General features: G+C 35.5%; 1 long non-coding RNA gene across 2 annotated transcripts in view; it reads left to right on the plus strand.

The window, feature by feature from the left end:
* Window positions 1–531: 531 nt before the first annotated feature.
* The window catches only part of LOC309604790, a 170,102-nt gene continuing 151,252 nt past the window's right edge, over window positions 532–19,381 (plus strand). For both annotated transcript variants that reach the window (XR_014231050.1, XR_014231051.1), the window contains exon 1: window positions 532–17,630. This is a non-coding gene — a long non-coding RNA (uncharacterized lncRNA). The remainder of the gene's footprint in view (window positions 17,631–19,381) is intronic.

Here is a 19,381-nt window from a genome sequence, read left to right on the forward strand (position 1 = left end):
CTATGATCTAGGGTGCAGTTAAGTTATTTGGAAAAAGTTGGTTCCTTTTGAGTCTTACTTTTAAGCTTTCTCAGATGGGACCAGAACAGTGTTCAGTCTAGATTTAATTTTGCCCTATTACTGAGGCAAAATCCCTGTGAGTGCTGTATCTGATGTCCCATTAGTTATGAGGTTTTTCTACTCTGCCTGGTGGGAACAGAAACTATTTTTTTCTGTGTGAGCTTTGGGCATTGTTCCTTCGAACTTTTTCTGGTGGTTCCAGCTGCAGATAGTTTCCTCATACATTTGTACCTGTCAGTACTCAGCTGAACATTGAGGGGGGCCCTCTAGAGATCTCTGGAACTTCCTCTCTATGCAGATCTCTCCCCTCTGTTACTCTCTTCTGGAAACTCCTACTTCCTTGGCTTCTCAAAACTCCAGTTTTGTTTTCTCAACTTATGGAGACCATTGGGCTTTATCTAGGTTTCCCCTCCCTGTGCTACAACCTGGCAACTCTCTCCAGAGAGTAAGCCAGGGCAAAGAATCTCTGTCAAGAATCCTTGGGCTTCTCTGGTGGCACAGTGGTTGAGAGTCTGCCTGCCAATGCAGGGGACACGGGCTCGAGCCCTGGTCTGGGAAGATCCCTCATGCCGCGGAGCAACTAGGCCCGTGAGCCACAACTACTGAGCCTGCGCGTCTGGAGCCTGTGCTCCGCAACGAGAGAGGCAGCGACAGTGAGAGGCCCACGCACCGCAATGAAGAGTGGCCCCCGCTCGCCGCAACTAGAGAAAGCCCTTGCACAGAAACGAAGACCCAACACAGCCAAAAATAAATAATAAATAAATAATACATAAATTTTTAAAAAAATGCTGGGAGTTATCACCATCATTAAAAAAAAAAAAGAATCTTCATCTTTCATTATTAATGTTAAATATCTTGCAAGATTTTATTTCATGAATTCTATCCAGTTTTTCAGTTGTTTCACATAGAAATATAATTCTTGGCTGAAGTAACCACCTCTTTGAAAGTATATCTTTCTTTTTATTTTCTCAATTTACTTCTTTACTTACTTCATTTTTATCTCTTGTCTTCCTCCGATATTCCACGGGCAGTGGGCTATGGGCTCTTCTTTTAATATATCCAGAATACAACCACATCTTTCCATCTCTTTCACAAATAAACTCATGAAAGCCATCATCATGTCTTTCCTGGATTATTGCAGGATTTTTTCCAGGACTTTCCTGGATTATTTTTAACTGTTCTCCTTAATTTGTCCTTTAATCACCTACAGGCTATTCAAAATCCAGTAATCAGAATAATCTAATTGCTATGGAAAAATCAAACAAACAAACAAAAAGACACACTCTTCTGCTAAAAACCCTGCAGTGACCTCACATTGTAACCATAATAAAAGTTAATATCTTATAATGGCCTTAGGCACTGTATAATCTTGCTTCTGGCTATCACTTTAACATCATCACCAAGTACACTCCAAGCTGGTTACTCCTTTTTAGTTATCAGGTCTCCTTCCTGTTCTTTGAACTACCCAGACACATATGCCTTGGAGCCTTTCCACTTGCTATTCTTTTTGCCTGGAAGACTGTTACCTCCAGAACCTGTAAGGCTTGCTCCTTTGCCAACTTTCTCAAGTGTGTCATCTTACCTATTTAAAGTTGCACCTCAATACCACCCACCACCTCATCCCAGACACTGCTAATACCTTTTTTGCACTTGACCTTTGTCCTTAGCCCTCATTACCATCTGACGGAATTATTCTGTTCCAGTCTCTGGGACTCCTTTCTATTTCATGAACACAACAGGTCCTTTCTGGCCTCCTTTTGTATTTACTATTCCCTCTTGTTGAAAGAGCCTTCCAACAAAATATATCAGTGGTTCTCTCCTTTAAGCCTTTCTTCATATGTCATCTTTTCCATGGTCTTTATTAACCATTGTATTTTAAATTGAATCTCTCTGCTGACTCCCTGGCTTCATATATCCCCTCTCCTAGTTTATTTTTCTCAAGGACATATAAAATGATGCACTACATATTTTATTATCTATGTGTTTTATTTTCTATCTCTCCCACTAAACTGGAAGCTATATGTGGATAGAGATTTTATCTTTTTTTTTTCTCTCTCTCTGAGATAAATCCAAAACTTAGAAATATACCTAGTATGTGGTAGGGCTTTGGTAAGTATAGTTGATCACATCTTAAAAATAATATTTTTCTAAAAATTACCAAGTTCATAACCTAGAAGAGAATAATTATACAGATTTAAAACATTTTCCATATTATGTATGGATTTCAAAATACCCAAGTTGCATTTTTTTCCTCCAGAACTCTATTTTATGGAGGCAGCATTCTTCTTACATAGTTAAGAGTTAAGAAGTAACTAGTATATCTAAGCATCCAATATCAATGTCACAAAGTCTATATGGAATAAAACTAAGAGTACTGGTATCTTACCCCCAAAAAAACTCATTAATCTGAATTTGCATGTAAGTCTTTCAACTCTACCACCCAGCTTCCAGTTCCACAGCAGAATAAAAATTGCAAAATGCATTTTTATTAGTAAGCACTCTGATAGGGAACAGGAATTAACATTGGTTTATTTTTCACTACACTTAAGACCCATTATTTAATGCTTATTACATCTCTATTAGGTGAGTTGCTGTGATCATTTTACAGATAAAGAAACTGGATTAAAAGTGTAATTGGCACCTAAATCAAGAGCTTGAATCTAAACATAGCTTTCTTTTCCTTCTAAGCCTACCTCTTTGTACCTACCTGTGCTGCTTTACTTTCAGCAGTGAGAATGGCAACTAGGGGTCTACCAGTAAAGGAAGAATATAACCTAGATGCAAATATTCATAAAGACTAATAGGACCACAGGCCATCCTGCATACCACAATCAGTGTCTAGGACGTCATCTCTGGATAGCACAGCGCAGTCATTAATGTTCATAATGATAAAACCAAGTCATCAAAAAAAGATTAATTACATTCCATCCACTCTGTTTAAGAAGGCAGGGAAGTGTGAAATCCATTTTAGAAAGATTTCCATCAAAAATGATTAAAATTTTCAGCTATCCAGAATGATTCATTCCCTGGGGTTTCTACATAGCCAAATATGTAAATGAAAAAGCACAAATATTGCCCATTTCCCACAAAACAAAACAGACAAGCAAACCACAAAAAGGTGCAGAAAAGACTCAGTCGAATTGAGGATTGGATATCCTTACAGTGTATATACCAAGGCGTGTACCTAAGCTGGTAGGCATCCATTTTTTTATATATACTATATCTGTTCTCATTGGTTAGGTGTCCATTTGAATGGTTGGTACCTTTGCTTGGAAGGTTTTAATTATTTTGATTATTTCTTCTGCAGTACGATATTGTAGGTGGGGTAAAGGTATTTCCCATACTCCTGGGCACATAGCTGGAATGATTGAGTCTGCCTTACCCACACCTTCTTCAAAAACCTAACTTTGTTTCAAATACAAAAGAGGATAACTTGATACTAAAAGTAAAGCTGAACACTACTTAATTCATATTTTGGTTATAAAAACAAAAACAAATGTACTCCTCATCTCAGTGTAGCCTTTGGTATCCGATAGCTATTTAACAAACGTTGGTTAAAAGAATTTTAGCTGTCCATTAGTAGAAGAATGATTAAATGAGTTGTGTGAAATTATGGAACATCTATATGATGGAATTATGTATACTTATTTCAAATAATGACCTGACAGATGTTGTATCCCCATCTCCTAAAAGAATTCTTGGCATCTAATAAGCAACCAATAAATACTGGTTTCAAGAATGAATGAATAGATAAAACATAGAATAAATGAACAAGTGGTAAAACTCTGATTAATGATATAATGATATGACTAATCTGATATAATTTCAGGGAGGGGTATATACATTTAGCTGAATCAAGAAATAATCTGGAATACCACACCGTAGTTACTCTGGTAAATGTAGGGGTACTTAAGAAAGACTCTCACTTTTTACTTTATTTATACATTATTTAAATGTTCACAACACATATATACTACTTTCACAGTTAAAATGGTTTATGCTATAGCTATCTCAAAAAATGATTTATTACGTCAGACAGCCTGGAACTTAAGTGTTCATTATAGAAATACAAAAATGAGATGATATTAGCTGCCTATAATATAGAACACTAAACAGAATAAATACTGATAGACCCAGAAACAATCTTTTAGCATTAAAAAGCCTTAACTGGGCAGGGAGTAAGAGATGTGAAAAGTTAAACAGAAAAGAAACTATTAAAAATATTCTCAAAGTAGAGGGTTGATGGGAGAAACTGCCTAATGGATATGAGGTTTCTTTTTGGGTTTATAAAAATGTTTTGGAACTAGATAGAGGTGCTGGTTGCACATTATGAATGTACTAAATGTCACTGAATTGTTCACCTTAAAATGGTTAATTTTATGTTACGTGAATTTCACCTCAGTTTAAAAAGAATATAACTGGGACTAATTTCCAAAATAAAGGGGCAAGGATTGGTTCTAATCACTAGAGCCCAATTCTTAGAAAAGTAAATCCTAGTATCTATTCTTGTGACAGGAACTTCCCAATTGAATTATCTTCCAGAAGAATGTAATAGAGGAAAAATAATCAAATCCTGACACCAGGAAAGGTCAACCATTGTCAGCTAGGTAGACCACAGGATGCTGTGCCTGGCAATGAGCTCATTACCAGGAGAGACCACATGTACTTATTCTTTGTGTACTCAGCACATGGAGTAGTGCCTGACCCAGTAAATGATGGATGTTGAACGAGTCATAGTTTACAAGGGGAGTAACAATGGAGGGAAATGTCCCTCAAGTCCCGTTTGATGTTGACCAATGGAGGACTGAATTTAGGAGCTCACATGGCCAATTCCAAGCCAAAACAAGCAAATAAAAGGGCTATTCCTTCCCAGTAGGGCCTTCTACCCACTCAGACATCCAAGAATCAGTTAAGAAGTTAGTGAAAAATGTATATTCAGGGCTCCACCTCCAGATATCCTGGTTCAGAAGGTGTCAGGTGGGGCTTGGAAATCTACATTTCAAAAGAAGTTCTCAGGTGGTTTCATGCAGGTAGTCTGTGGACCACACTTTTAGAAAAATAGAAACCCAGGATTGGGAATGGCCAATGCATTTTTTACATAAGAAAGTTCAGAATTAGTAGCCACTGCTTTCTTTTGACTTGTTTTCATTTAATATAAGGACTTTAAAACAACCAAAACTGTCCAGAAAATGAAAAAGCCTTGTGGAGTCATGAGCTCTAGAAACATTCATATGGTTGAAAAAAGCCTCTCTCAGGGGTGTTATGATAAATTCCTTTGCACTAAGCAGGATTTCAATTGGTTGGCTCCTAGGGTTCCTTCCAGGTTAGATTCTCTGATTCTATAATCAAATCAGGTTGAGGGAGAAGAGACAGATGATTTATATAAATGTAACTGCTTGAAAAAATGTGAATTACTATAAAAATGTGAAATACTATTTTTATTATTCATGATTTGGGGGCAGAAGTCTAACACTATTTTTTGAAAGTTTCTGAACTTCATTTCTATTTTTATGAAAATATTTAATAGAATATTGTTTACAAACAGGTGAATTTGGGGAAACTTGAATTTTATTTGTAAACTATAACAGATATGATGTTTTCAGGACTTATTTTGTCTTCCGTGTTAATCATTTTACTTTTTTTCTGATTTTAAAACTAATGAACTTTCATGGTAGAAAATCTGTAAAATTCAGAAAAGTTAAAGAAGAAAATTTTACCACTGAGAGATAAACTCTATTAGCATTTTGGACTATTTCTCTCCCCCTCCCAAATACACACAAACTAACAAAAACTTTCATGGTGAGCATTTTCTGTTGTCTTATATATCCTTTGAAAATATTCTTAATCAACAACATACTACATCATTAACAAATGGATTAATCCTGGAATGAAATGGCCCCTTGGGTCAAGTTTGATGTAGGCAAGTGGAGAATTGAATTCAGGAGCTCATATTGCCATCTTTAAACTGGGCAAGCAAAAAGAGTTCTATATTGATTTAATCAGTTTCTTATCTTTGGACATTTAGAGTATTTCCATTTTTCCCTTATAATAAATATTCAGTGAAAGTGCTTGCACATGATTCCCTGACATACCTCTATCTCTTTAGGTTAAATTCTCAGGTATGGAGATTGTGGTTCAAACTCTATGAACATTTGTAGACATTCCATACATGTTTTCAAAGTGATTTACAGAAAGATTGCACCAAATTGCGCTTCCACCAACTGTGGATGAGAGTTTGTCTCTTACTGTCCAGTGGCAAGTATGAGTATTAATAATAAAACAAAACAGACAACTTTCTGCCAAATATAGTGGGCAACAATTTGAAATCTTGTTTTTACTTCTTCTCCTTTGATTACATTAAGTTAATTATGTTTGTATATCCATATTACACATTTGTATCTTCTTTTAATGTTTCCATTTTCACTTTTATAACATTTCTTCACCTAAGGCACAACTGTGGGAAATTTAATCTTCAAAATTCTTCTTAGTGTTTTTTTTTGAAAAAAAAACCCCCCAAAAAAATGGATTGGGAGGGAGAATATAAGAAGATACAACTATCAAGTTATTTTAAAATTTTTATTATAAAATTTGTGGTATTTGCTGAGCTATGCAATGGTAACTCTTCAGAAAAATAATATAACAATAAATATGAATGACTTTTTCAAGAGCATTGGAAAGCACCATGCAATAGTAAATATATGTCTTCCAAGTAACTATACCAAAATTTTGTTTTTAATAAACTAACAGTTTTCAGCCAGAAAGAAAAAGTTCCATGCAGCTTTATTTTTATATTTAAAAAAACCCAAATTTCAATTGACAAGGTTTCTTCAACTTCTATGATAATCTCAATATTGTATACAGATTACTTGTAAAATTGTGTCTTTATTAATGTGGTATCTGTTGCCACCTAACAGCTTTGGGACTCTTCCCTGAAACTGCATCTCCTGTCTGGGTATCTGCCAACAGGTTATTGATGATGTCTGGCTTATGAATATGAGCCCATTCTATATGGCACTGTAGAGTCATAAATTTCTGAATTTCATATAGTATATGTTTTCCCTCAATTAAGCTTTTTCTTATAAAATAAAATATCTCTTAAAATAAGTAATAGATACATTGCTACATTTTAACATTTCCATAGTCTATCAAAAGAAGGACACAATTTTAGAGCAAGATTTAAATAAACACAACTTTCTAGATACTATATATACCTTTATTAATAAACTTTAATTTATTTTATTTAATCATAGTTTGTTTGTTTTAGAAAAGAAGGTTTTTCCCTTCATTTGTAATGCTTCAGATGTTGAAGATGTGGATTGTGCTCAGTTTCCTAGCAGTAACACTAGTCTTAATAGCTTAATCCTGTGATGTGAGATTGTGCCTTGCTTTACCATTACTATTCAGATCTCACTACGTAGACTACTTTCTTGTACAAAGAAAAAATTGTCTTCAGTTATTTTCTTTATCTACCTTTGACTGTAAATGAAAAATGGCAGCAAAATATTGTGGCAACATAAAAAATGGTTTGAAGAAAACCATGTTTTTCAACATTTTTGTTACTCTCCTATTAGTTTATGTATTAAAATGTGTAGTCTGTGATTCAAAATGTGCAAAAAGAAATGTTGCCATTCATTTGCCATGACTAATCTAAATGTTCAAGCTCTCCATCCTGTTGGGTATCAGTGAATACAAACTTAAACTTGGTAAATAAAAGAATCCCAGACTCGTGCATTTAAACAAAGTCTTGGGGTAAATATTCAGTTAATTTAAAGGCAAGCTTTTTCTTAGTGGTATTTCTCTTCTTTCTGTCCTTTTTCTCAAGATGGCGTCTAGGTTCATGGAGAAGCTTCTGTATCCACCTTGCAAAAAGGAAGAAGGTCTTCATGTTGTCCTTCATATCTTTGCTGGTCTATTATGTGACAAAGCCAGTCTGGTCTCTTTAGTCACTAGCCATCTGACACTAGTGTCCACTGAATTGTTGTTAATACTGCTTTTTTTGTTTTTTGGGTTATTTTGGAGGGTGGTGGTGGAGGGGGGATGAGCATAATGCCACTGCTGAAATTCATGGTTTGTAAATTTCAAAGATATATCCATCTCAGCTTTCACTGGCCTATCAGCCTTACCTCAGCTCTCATTGATTCTACAGTACCTCTGGTCAGCTTCCTTTTATCTGCTCCTAGTCCCACCATGGTGGTCTCATTGAACATCTGTTGCTTCTCAATTTAACTACCTTCTTGTACCTCCTATTGTACTTTCTTAAGGGAACATCTAGATCTCTTCCCTACTATCCCGTCCTCTCTGCCTCAGGATGCCATGCAGCCCTTTCTCCTCTATAGAGGTTACCCCGATGTTGATGTGAGCCACCCTGTGAAGGTCCTTCTCAAGACTTTCCTCTGATTAAATACTTCTAGGACAGCAATTTTTAAAGGACATCCTAGAAACATCTTAGATGGCATCTTGTGGCCATGATCATTCTGACCTGAGGTATTTTCTTCAGAGGTCTGTAATTTTCCTGAGCTATATCTGAAACATCATGTGCAGACAATTTTTTCAATCCTTCCCTCTTACTTCTTGCAACTTCCTCAGGGGAAAGCCAGGACACATAACTAGGATTCTTGCCTCCTCTCCTTAAATTCTCTCAGAATCACTATCAGGACTATATCTTTTGCTTTCTTTTGCTGAAGTTGAGCTTTCCCTACATTAAGTTTTCTTTTTCTCTATATAATAAAACATATTTTCATACCTCCAAGATTTAACTTGTATAGGTGAATAGCTCTTGGAATTCAGAAAGCCCCTTTCTTTTGCCACAAATTCTTATTTATAAATTTTGTCTCACTACACACTGATAAAAAATAAAAACAACAACCTTCCTAGAACATTGACTTTTTCTTTCCTCTTTGTATTCCTGCTTTAATAATCCAAATCCTGCCTCAAATAATGTATGCCTCTGGCTGAATAGGGGGAGGGTCAATTAATTTATTTCAAAAAGTCTTTTCCCTGTTACAGTTGAATTGATGATATTGATAAATTACTTTTATCTTCCAGTTGTTCCCAAATTCATTTCTTAGAAGAACCATTCCTTTCCTCCAGAACCTACTGTTAAAAACAGTGTTTTAAATAAATATACACTATAGTTTATCTTCAGCTATACAAGAGTTTCTATCTTGTACTACACATAAAGATTTCAATGAAAATTTTTTTTTTGTTTTTAAAATTTCAATCCAATTCAACAAGCATCAGTTAATAGTTTTTTAACCAGCCTATAACTGTGCCTTATATAAAAAAAAGTTTACAAAAGGAAAATATAAGATCCTAACTTTTCAAATGTAAGTAACCAGATGCATACATAAAATAATCAGAATACTGTACAAGACTTGGAATAACTGTGTCAACACGTGCGCACTGCTTGTAATGAGTACTTAATAGATATTTATTGTTCTTTATTATGCATTGCATAGACAACACAGTGTAGTTTATCTGAGCATCTTGAAAATATTGAGTTAGAGAAGACATTAAGGAGGAAGTAGGATGGGCTATACTTACTCTTTTGGGTAGAATCTGGAAATGGGGTAATGAGGAAATCATCTATTCCAGGCAAGAAGAAAACAACGTGGGGAGCAACTTGGAAAATAATAAGAATTTGTGGGCTCAGAAGACAGTTTTGTTATGTTAAGCTTTAAACTGGCTGAACAACACAAGTCATTCTAGAAAAATGTATTTTTTCAGATATTTGTTCTTGGCATTGTCTCCCTCATTCTCCCCACCCCCATATTTTCCCTAAACCAAATGCTTTGTCATATTCATCCTCTTCATGCGATTCATGTTGGTTCATTCCACTGCTTCTGTTTGCTTGGTCACAGCTGCCCATGAGAGTTTCTTTTCTCCCAAATGGTCTGACTAAGCGAGGCTCATAGCAAATAATGGGCAGCCCTAGGGTCAGCCCCATCGGGGCTCACAAGCTTTTAACTTTGGACTAAAGCCATTTTTGCTACTCATGAGGCTTATGAGAGTTTGTTTTTCTTCTAATGTTGCAGCTAAATTTCCATTAAAATAATAATAACTCAAAAAAATTAAAAATGCTACCATTTCATCTTTTCTCATTCCTTTCACTGTCAAACATATTAAGAGAATGAGAAGATATACACTGCAGAAACTCTCTCTCAACCCACAGCTCTGCTGAAACTGCATCCTCCAGGGTCCCAGGGGCCTAAAGAGACTCGTCTCGAAGACTTTTATTTCAGTTTAATTATCCTTGACCTCCCTCCCACCCTTGGCACTTTAGTCAAGCCCTCTTAAGATGTGTTTCTTGGTTTCTAGCACTCATGGTTTCTAGCACTCTTCTGATTTGCCTCCTACCTCTCCAGACTATTCTTTTCCTGCCTCCCCTTGCTCCCCCAATACAGATATTTTCTAAGATTCTGTCATTATTTCTATTTTTTGTCTCCCTGAATTCTCTACCTAGGTAATCTTATTTACCTTTAATATCATTTATATATATGGCTGATTTTGCCACGGGACTACAATCCAGCATTTCCAACTGCTTGCTGAATATTGCCATTTAGATACTCCCAGTAATTCCTGCAATTCAATGTGTCCGAAGTTGAAGTTCCCAGCTCCCTTTTTGGATCTCCTCATCTTCATTCCTCTGTGTCCATAACTGGCAGCCATGTGCTAGAGCTGGCTCTTACCAGCATATGAGGGTTCACTGTGTACATCTCTTCCCAACTCTGAGGTTGGCCATAGTGGAAGCATTTACACCACAGATAATGGCAAATGCTACAAATCAGGGCTTTGTTTTCTTCTTCTTCTTCCTCTTCCCCTTCCTTTTCTTCTCCTTCTTCCTCTCCTCCTTCTCCTCCTCATCCTTCTTCTTCTTCCTCCCTTCCTCCCTTCCTCCTTCCCTCTCTCTTCTCTCCTTCTTTCTTCCTTTCTTTCTTTCTTCCTTTCTTTCTTTCTTTCTCTTGTTCAAGCAGATTGTTGAACATTTTCTAGCACACCACTGATTGTTACACTCCCTCAGTAAACTGAGCTTGAAACATGGGGGTGGTTTTAGATTATTTTCTTTTCCTCACCACCTAAGTAATTCAACTACTCAGTCTTCTAATATTTAGATCACTCCAAACCTTCCCATTTCCATTTCTCCTAACCTATTTCTTGCTAGGCCTTGCCTTATCTCTTACCAACTCGGCAAAATGCTGAGAAATTAATCTTCCCAAGGAAGAGCTGTGATCACAGTAAAAAGTCCAGTGATTATCTTTGCTTACCAAAGTGAAGCGTCATTAATTTTCAGTCAAGATCAGCCATAATCTGGCTCCCAGTCCCACTGCAGCCTGTCTCTCAGTGTTCCTGTCACATAGCTCAGGATCCTGAGCTTCTAGCTTATGTCTAGATCATAAGTACCTGGGAAAACCTGGAGGATAGATTGTCTAACTGACCATATGTGAGGGCCTTTTTGATTCTGTGCCTAGTTTTTTTCCTCCTGAGCTCTCTCTTTGCCATTTTCACAAACCTACATCTTACCTATATGTCAAGGTTCAGCCTACTGACCACTTCTCCAGTCAAAATGGTCTTTTTCCATCATCTGAGAGCCCAATCTCATTTTCCTTCTATAGTCACATGATCATTATCATTCTCTGCCTTTTATGAAGATTCCTAGTGAGTATACTTTATTCTACTGTTTTAAGTGAGCAGGACCATGATGAGTTTCTTCTTGAGTCTCATGAGCATACAACCAAACTGTGTTGAATAAATTGATATAAATGAGAACATCTAGGATTTATATAACATGTTTTCTCTCAAAGATTATCTAGTATTTTTTTCATTTTCATAACATGTGATAATGCAGGAAGAAATCAGAAATTTTATCTCATGTGTAATATTACTCATTAGGAAACTGAGGACTACAACTGAGATGAAGTTTACATGCGAGACTTCAGATTTCCTACTTTTGCAGCATTATTTTCTACCATGCACACCTTTGCTCTTTACATTCTAGGCAGAGTTTATATGGTTGGATGATTGTTTGGTTAATATCTATCTTCCCTGAATGTATAAAGAAGGATATTAGGGATATTAAGGGATAATATAGTGGACCACAAGCTCTATGAGGACACAGACCAAGTCCATTTTATTCTCCAAAATAACACCAGCACCCAGTTTGGTTCAACATTATTCTGTTAAATTAACAAACCTTATTGCCTATGTTTTTTTAACACCTTAGGTAGAAAGATAAATATATGGTTTCCAGTATTATTCTGCAAAAGTTTATTTTGCAAAGTTTTTCTTTTCAAGCTACAAAATCACTGTGTTGTAGATTAAGGACTTTTCCACAAGGACTTTATTGGTTTATTTATTTACAGAGTTTGACTATACCTTGGCAGATAGTATCGGTAACTGAGCACAGAGGAAGAGTAATTGGGCATTGTTTTAAAATTTACTGATAGCCTCTTATGGTTGTAATACTTTAACATGGGCAGTGTGAGTAACATCTCTAAATATTTTTTACCCTTTTTATCTGTTAGATGGTGGCCGACATCCTTAAGTGCATAAGGTTATAGCTAATGATCATTGAGCATATTCATCTTGTTCTAATATACTTACCTTGTTCTAATTCTGGAGAGTTTTTTGTTTATTTGTTTTTGTTTTTTTATTTCTTAACATGTAACTGAGAGATTTCCCCTTTGTTTTACTTTCTGATCTGTAAATGGCTCCACTAGCAAAAGCTAAATATCTCTTCAAAATGTATGTACACGGACTGGTTGACAATACAAATTGGTAAACCATATGAGTAGATATTGCAATCTAAAGAATATCACTATAGGCCAAGATCCAAAATGAGAAAAAGACTATGTTGAATCCTATGAAGGTAATAGATAACATGTCAGGCTTAAACAAAATTGGTGACTCAGCTATTAATATTCTATGTATACTAGTGCATCTTATTTTGCTTCCCCATATCTTTCTCTCAATACAGCACATGTTTTTGTAACATTAATATTTTATCTGCAGTTGATTGCTTTAATTTTTTTATACCATACTCTTCATAGCAATATTTATGATGGAATCCCTGGTCTAGTACACATACTTCTCTCATGGAAGGTTTTAATGTTCTTCGTGCCTCTTGTGTAACTAACAACTATTAGATTTGGGCTTATGGAAGCCTATTTCAACATGCAGACTCCATAAACTTTTTTTTTTTTTTTTTTGGTATTCAGTGTTAAAATGAAATAGTAAGGACCATTAACCCGTCTGACAACCTATTTTAAGATATCATGATTCTGAAATATGAATGTGAAAAGAAAAAGCATTATCTTAACCTAGTCCCTTCCATTTCTGTCTCTGTGTAATATTTTCTAAGTTTAGTGTAGTTGGTAGACTGTTGTTTAAACTAGTCAATGCAAATTAACCTTGTAATTTCCCTTGTAATAAAAGTCTGTTCTCACTCACCTAATCTGTAGTTGAGTATTATTCAGGTTGTTGCTTTGAGCTCCTATTAAGGACAGAGGAATCAGGAGAGTGGTAGATATAATCCACTATCATCTACTTCAAATATGGGTTTTAAATTATTCTTTCTTCTTCACATTAGCTTTTCTTAAATTTTATAAAACACTGGCTGTCATTTTGAAAGAGCTATACTCTGCATTTTTTAAATAAAGTTCTTAGAAAATAGTAAATAATCAAAACTTCCAACACATATCATGGCCAATGACCAAACACTAGCTAATGTCCACACCAAAACAGGAGAAATGTGTAAATTTATAAATGATATGAATTATATTTTCATTGCAGGGAAAGTGGTTTTAAATTAAATCCTTTGGCCTTCTTAAAGATGATAATAATAACGGCCATAATAACAGACATCATTTATTGAGTGCTACCTATCTGCCAAATTCTTAATATAAATTAACATTAATCCTCACAACAACTCTGAATATATTATTCTTACTTTGCAGGTGAGGAAATCAAAGCTAAGAAAGGTTATATAACTGGCTCAATGCTTCATGTTGGAAAACTACAGAGTTGGAATGTAGGACCATGTCTTTCTTGTTTCAGTGTCCATCCTCTTTGAATATCTTACTCTCCACACCCAAACCCCATATAACTAGTTCCAACTATCTGGAAAATGTAAACTTCCTAATAGGGTTTATACACTCCTTAAAGGACTTAATTAATTCATAACATTTTTCTATGAGCAAGTTTCTTTCTTATCAATATTTGTAAATAGAACTCTAAATACTGATTTTTATTAATTTTATTTCGATCTTCCACATTACATAAAAGTATACTTTGACTTCTGATCCATCCTTCAACTCCCATAGTCAACACTGATGACCTTCTCAGTTGGCCAGTTGTTACCTCTGTCTTTGCTTGGAAGGAAAAATGCAGCCCTGAACACCTCCTGCTGAGCCGAAAGCTTGTCTTCCTTATTTCTTATCTTCAGCATCTCTCACAACATCTGGCACTAAATAAATGGAAGTTTTTTAGTTAGTTGTTTCTTTACATAAACCGAGAGCTCCTTGACTGTTAGGACCACATCTAAGCCTTCTAAGGTGACTGCCTCAGTGTCTGGAGTGGTAGAGGCAGGGCCCACACCCACATGGTAAAATGTGCTGAAGGGATGAATTCATCATTCAATCAATTGATCAACTTCTTGAGCAGAAATAGAGAGGCAAAGCAGAATAGCACCCTCCTGAAAAAGAATTAGAACAGTAAATAGCCTTGCCACTGGCTGTTTTTTTTAATGGAATTATTTGCATAATAATACATTTAATACCAATAATAAAAATAGCTATCACTCACGGTCCCATTATATTCCAGAATCAGTGTCAGATTCTTTTTTTTTTTTTTTTTTTTAAAAGACTTCTACAGACAAGTTTATTGACCTAGATGGAACATTTTAGAAAAACATTTTCTAAATGTTTACTGTAATGTATATTTAAATTTCCAAATGATAGTTAACCCAGGATTTTACAACTAAGCCTAGAATTTTGTTACCAAATGTAATAAAAAGCTTTTAAAACCCTTTAACAATCAATGGTATAAGTTTCACATTCTCCTGAATATATAAATTTGGTATACTTCACTTCTACTGATAACGTTTGTATTGTTTCTAAGAGACCTTAACTTTTAATTTTCTGGAACATATTATCGTTAAGTCACAAATAGTCTTTTTTTTTTTGGTGATAAGAATGAATAGCAGGAGCATTTGTTAAACCAAATCTAATATGAAACTGACTCTTTCTTGTGAGTAAATTTGAATTTTGAAACAGTAAAACAATAAGGTTTAATATAAAGCAAAATAATTTTTTATGTTTATGATCTGCCAATTTCCCAGAAAAAGTTTTGTGGTGACTTCAGTTATATACCAGATATATTAAAATCACCAATGGACAACACATATTTTATTCAGGTGCCATCTGAAAGTTTTAAAAATTTGTTGACATAATATCACTGAACTGTCCACTTTAAAATGGTTGAAATGATAAATTTTCTGTTTTGTGTATTTTACCACAATTTTTTAAAAATGTGTTGTTTCAAGATTTTTAGGTTTTATAAAGGTATTGTATTAGCATAACAATGAAAAATTTAAAAGGCCATCTCTAATCTCATTATCCTATCAACCATTGTTTACATTTTTTTCACACACACACACACTGTATTTTATTTTTACAAGAGATGAATAGACTGACACCAAGCATTGTAAATGGATGACCACAACAAAAGCAACAACGATTGCAATTACCAAACACGAAACACACTCATACTATGTCATAATATTGAGTGTCAGATTCTTTATACATAAGTATTATCTCATTTAATTCTTAGAAAATATGGGTAATCTCTTTCTGTTTTAGAGGCAAAGAGCTTGAAATTCAAAGAAGTCACTGCTATAAAGTCCAAAGCTACAATTTGAACAGAGGTTTGTTTTCCTTTAGTTCACATGCTTTTTAAAAAAAATACCAAATCTGGAATTTGTCCAGCAAAATAAGAGGTTCCTGCATCTTTAAAAATACCACTGATTCTTTGTGTAAGTACATATTTACAGCAGTTCAATGAGCTTTCATAAACTATTTATATAGTTTAAAACATACTCTGCATCAAAGTTGTTTTTATGAAATTATCGTGTCCATCCAAGAATTGGAAGCCAAATAAGGTGACCATTGGCCACATTGTTACTGTTAGGTTTGTTTTATGGAGGAGTGTTTGTGTGTGTGTGCGTGTGTATGTGTGTGTGTATTACCCACAATATTAAAAGAACTCAATTCCTGAGATTGATGATTATTTTCCATTTATCTCCAGGGTTAAATAAAGAAGAAAGTCCTCAAAATAACATCATTTATATTGTAAGCTACCTTATGCCCTGTCTGATGAAAGACAAATTGAGAAACATTTGCAATGTTATATGCAGACATCAATTTTGGGTGCTGTATATTAGAACTGTGTGTATTATGCTATTATCCAAATAAAAAATGGGTATAGAGAGGAAGAATAAAGTACTAAGCATAGCTTGCTCTTTACCTAAGTTCACCCTGGAAGATGTTTCTTTCTACTTCTTATTACGAACACTTAGTTTATGTTTATGTAATTATTTGTCTATTTCAGAAAGAAATTTACCAGTACAATGACTAATTTTTAAGAAGAAACCAAATATATTTCAGAGACTCTGCCAGTGTGTAATGTCTTCTAACACTGGCCAAAAATAGCAGTAGACGAATTTTGAAATGACTGTTTTCTCTGCAGAATTCTCAATGCTGTTCTCATTTGCCCTCCTTTCTTGAATCCCTCACCTTCAAACTCCCACCCCGGAAAAAAAGAAAAACAGATTACAGTAAATTTTGGCAAGGAATTCAATTTGCATCATTTTCTTAGAAGTCACGTGCTTTGGATTTCCTCTTGTTTATGATATATTAAAATGCCTTCCAGATGTTTTTAATTACAAAAAAAAGTTTTCAAGAAAGCAGAGTAATCCATAATAAAATTTCCTCTTTTTTTAATGGCCAATAAATTAGTATATTCCAGCTTATCAAACTGCCCCATAATTCTGAGGATGACCTTTTTAAAGAAGGTCAGGCATTGAGTTAGACAGCTACATTTGGGCAGATACAGAATTTTACCAAGAACACTTTCAGTTCCTGTTTCCAATTGAGGCTGCTCCCTGCCTGGGGCCTAGCCCGATGTAAAAGCCCATTGGCTGGAATTGCTTAAATGTCCCACACAAATATAAACACCTCCACAGTGTTGAGAAGATGAAAGGAACAGCTTATTGATATTGTATATGCTAACGTTTGGATGTGGGACAGGAAAGACAGCATTCAACTGCTGGTATGCAATGCTGAAGCTGGGCTGCATGAAGAGGTTTTCATTTACTGATGTTGAATGTGTGCCCAGATTGCCATAGTAGAATTTAGGAAGAAACACAGTAAGGAGAAGAACCACAGAATGGTTTTGGGGAACATCTACGTGGGTAGAAGAACAAATACATCTGAAGACTGTGTTTCCAGAAAGGGAAGGACTAACCACTGGGGAACAGTTATGAGCCCCCCAGATCCCAACTGGTCGTCTACTTGAAGGTAACTGTTCATCGTAATCTTCATTCAGAGTAATAGTAAGACTATAATTCAACTGAAAGAGAAAGAGAGGCACTGCAGAGCAGGAAGAAACCTTGGCTTGCTTTGCCTGTTGTTTTAAGCTTAGCAAGGAAAATAAATGTGTTTTTCTTTGACTAATGTTACCAAAAGAGAAAGAGCTTTATGGATTAGAGACATGGTGGCTTTTTAAAATGTATCTGCTAAATATCTATCATGTGGGACAGACCAGGAAACTTTTAGGAAGTAGAGATTTTGTGACTCACAATGTGAATTTAAATTTGAATGGGACATTTATTGACCTCACTTCATAGAACATTTTCTGATAACTCATCAGTCTACTCCACCTCATCTCTTTGTTTGTAACTTTAGTATATTTGCCAAATATGAGTAAGTGTATAAATGATGATCACTTTGGAAAGGTAGTTCTTCAAAATAGGTGTCTGCAAGAAAGTGGTGCTTGAGGAAATGTTAAATAAAGAAAATCAGACAGTGTGACACATACAAACTAGTCACTAGTCACACAATCCATATTTATTGAGCTCCCACGTTGTACAGAGAAAAAAGAGGATCCTATAGAAGGGAAAAATTGAAAGAATTTTCACTGGATAAGAGTGAATGCGCCAACAGAGGGAAGTTATGGGATTACTGTGGAGACCTTCAGGCTCAAAGATTAGGAGATTGGAATTTGCAGGAAAGAACATGAGGACTGAATGTGTGTCTTGAAGGCAGAGAAAAAGATCACCAATGGGTCAAGGACAGTTACCTTGCTACAGGCATTCAAGACTTGGATTTTGCAGTCACAAACAAAATAAATGGGGTCAGATGGGGTCAAAATGTTATTATTTGTTTCTGCGGTCAAAATGTGCCTATTGGTGATGAGCAGAAGATGCCAGGACAGATGAATACAGTGTGGGGTTATCTGTTAACAGCAGCAGCGTCTGTAGAGATAACACTGTATAAGGAAGGAACTGGATGAAAGAAAGTATCACTAGGGACCATTCATGATAACCACTTGATGCAATTTGAGTTAAAAATTTGGAAGAATCTCTGGAGCAATGTCATGTCTGGGAGAAGAACAGGTCAACAAACGGTATCATGTGAAATAGGGCAATTTCCATCCTTATTGAATTGATGAGGCTTTTGTAGTTACCAAATAACATCAACCCAATGAATGGAAGTAAAGATTGAGGGGCTCAAGAACTCAGTTTAGCAAACATTTACTTCTAATTTGTTATGATTTAGGCAGAATTATGGGTACTGTTAAAGAAATAAGGACTACCGGTGACTGTGGAGCAAGAATCCTCTTAGCTATTCTAGACAGATAATGCACTGGCTGATGTGGCTTCAGCAAAAGGTCATCTCTCTCAGATGTAGGAAACGCACTCTAATCATTCAAACTTTCATCTTTAGGAGGAAACCAACTGGAGCAGTGAAAGAACAATTCCCAGCCCTTCCTCCTGCTAAATCAGAGCTGTAACCTACAGAGAGATAAATGCCCCAGCCAGATCAATCTCACATTCAAACACTGTTGCCCGTATTCCCCAGTTCATGGTCCTTGCCAGAGAGGAGTTTACTGTTTTGCATTCCAAGTATGATCTACTCAGAAATAACCTGAATGTGGCCCCAAGCTATCTCTTTCTTCTCTTCTCCCTTCCTCTCCACTTTGCTCTCTCACTTCTGGGCACACTGGTTTCTTACCACTCATGGAACACAACAATCATACTCTGTTATTT

This window comes from Balaenoptera borealis (genome assembly GCF_965194805.1).
Source record: "Balaenoptera borealis genome assembly, chromosome: 1".
NCBI classification, from domain to species: domain Eukaryota; kingdom Metazoa; phylum Chordata; class Mammalia; order Artiodactyla; family Balaenopteridae; genus Balaenoptera; species Balaenoptera borealis.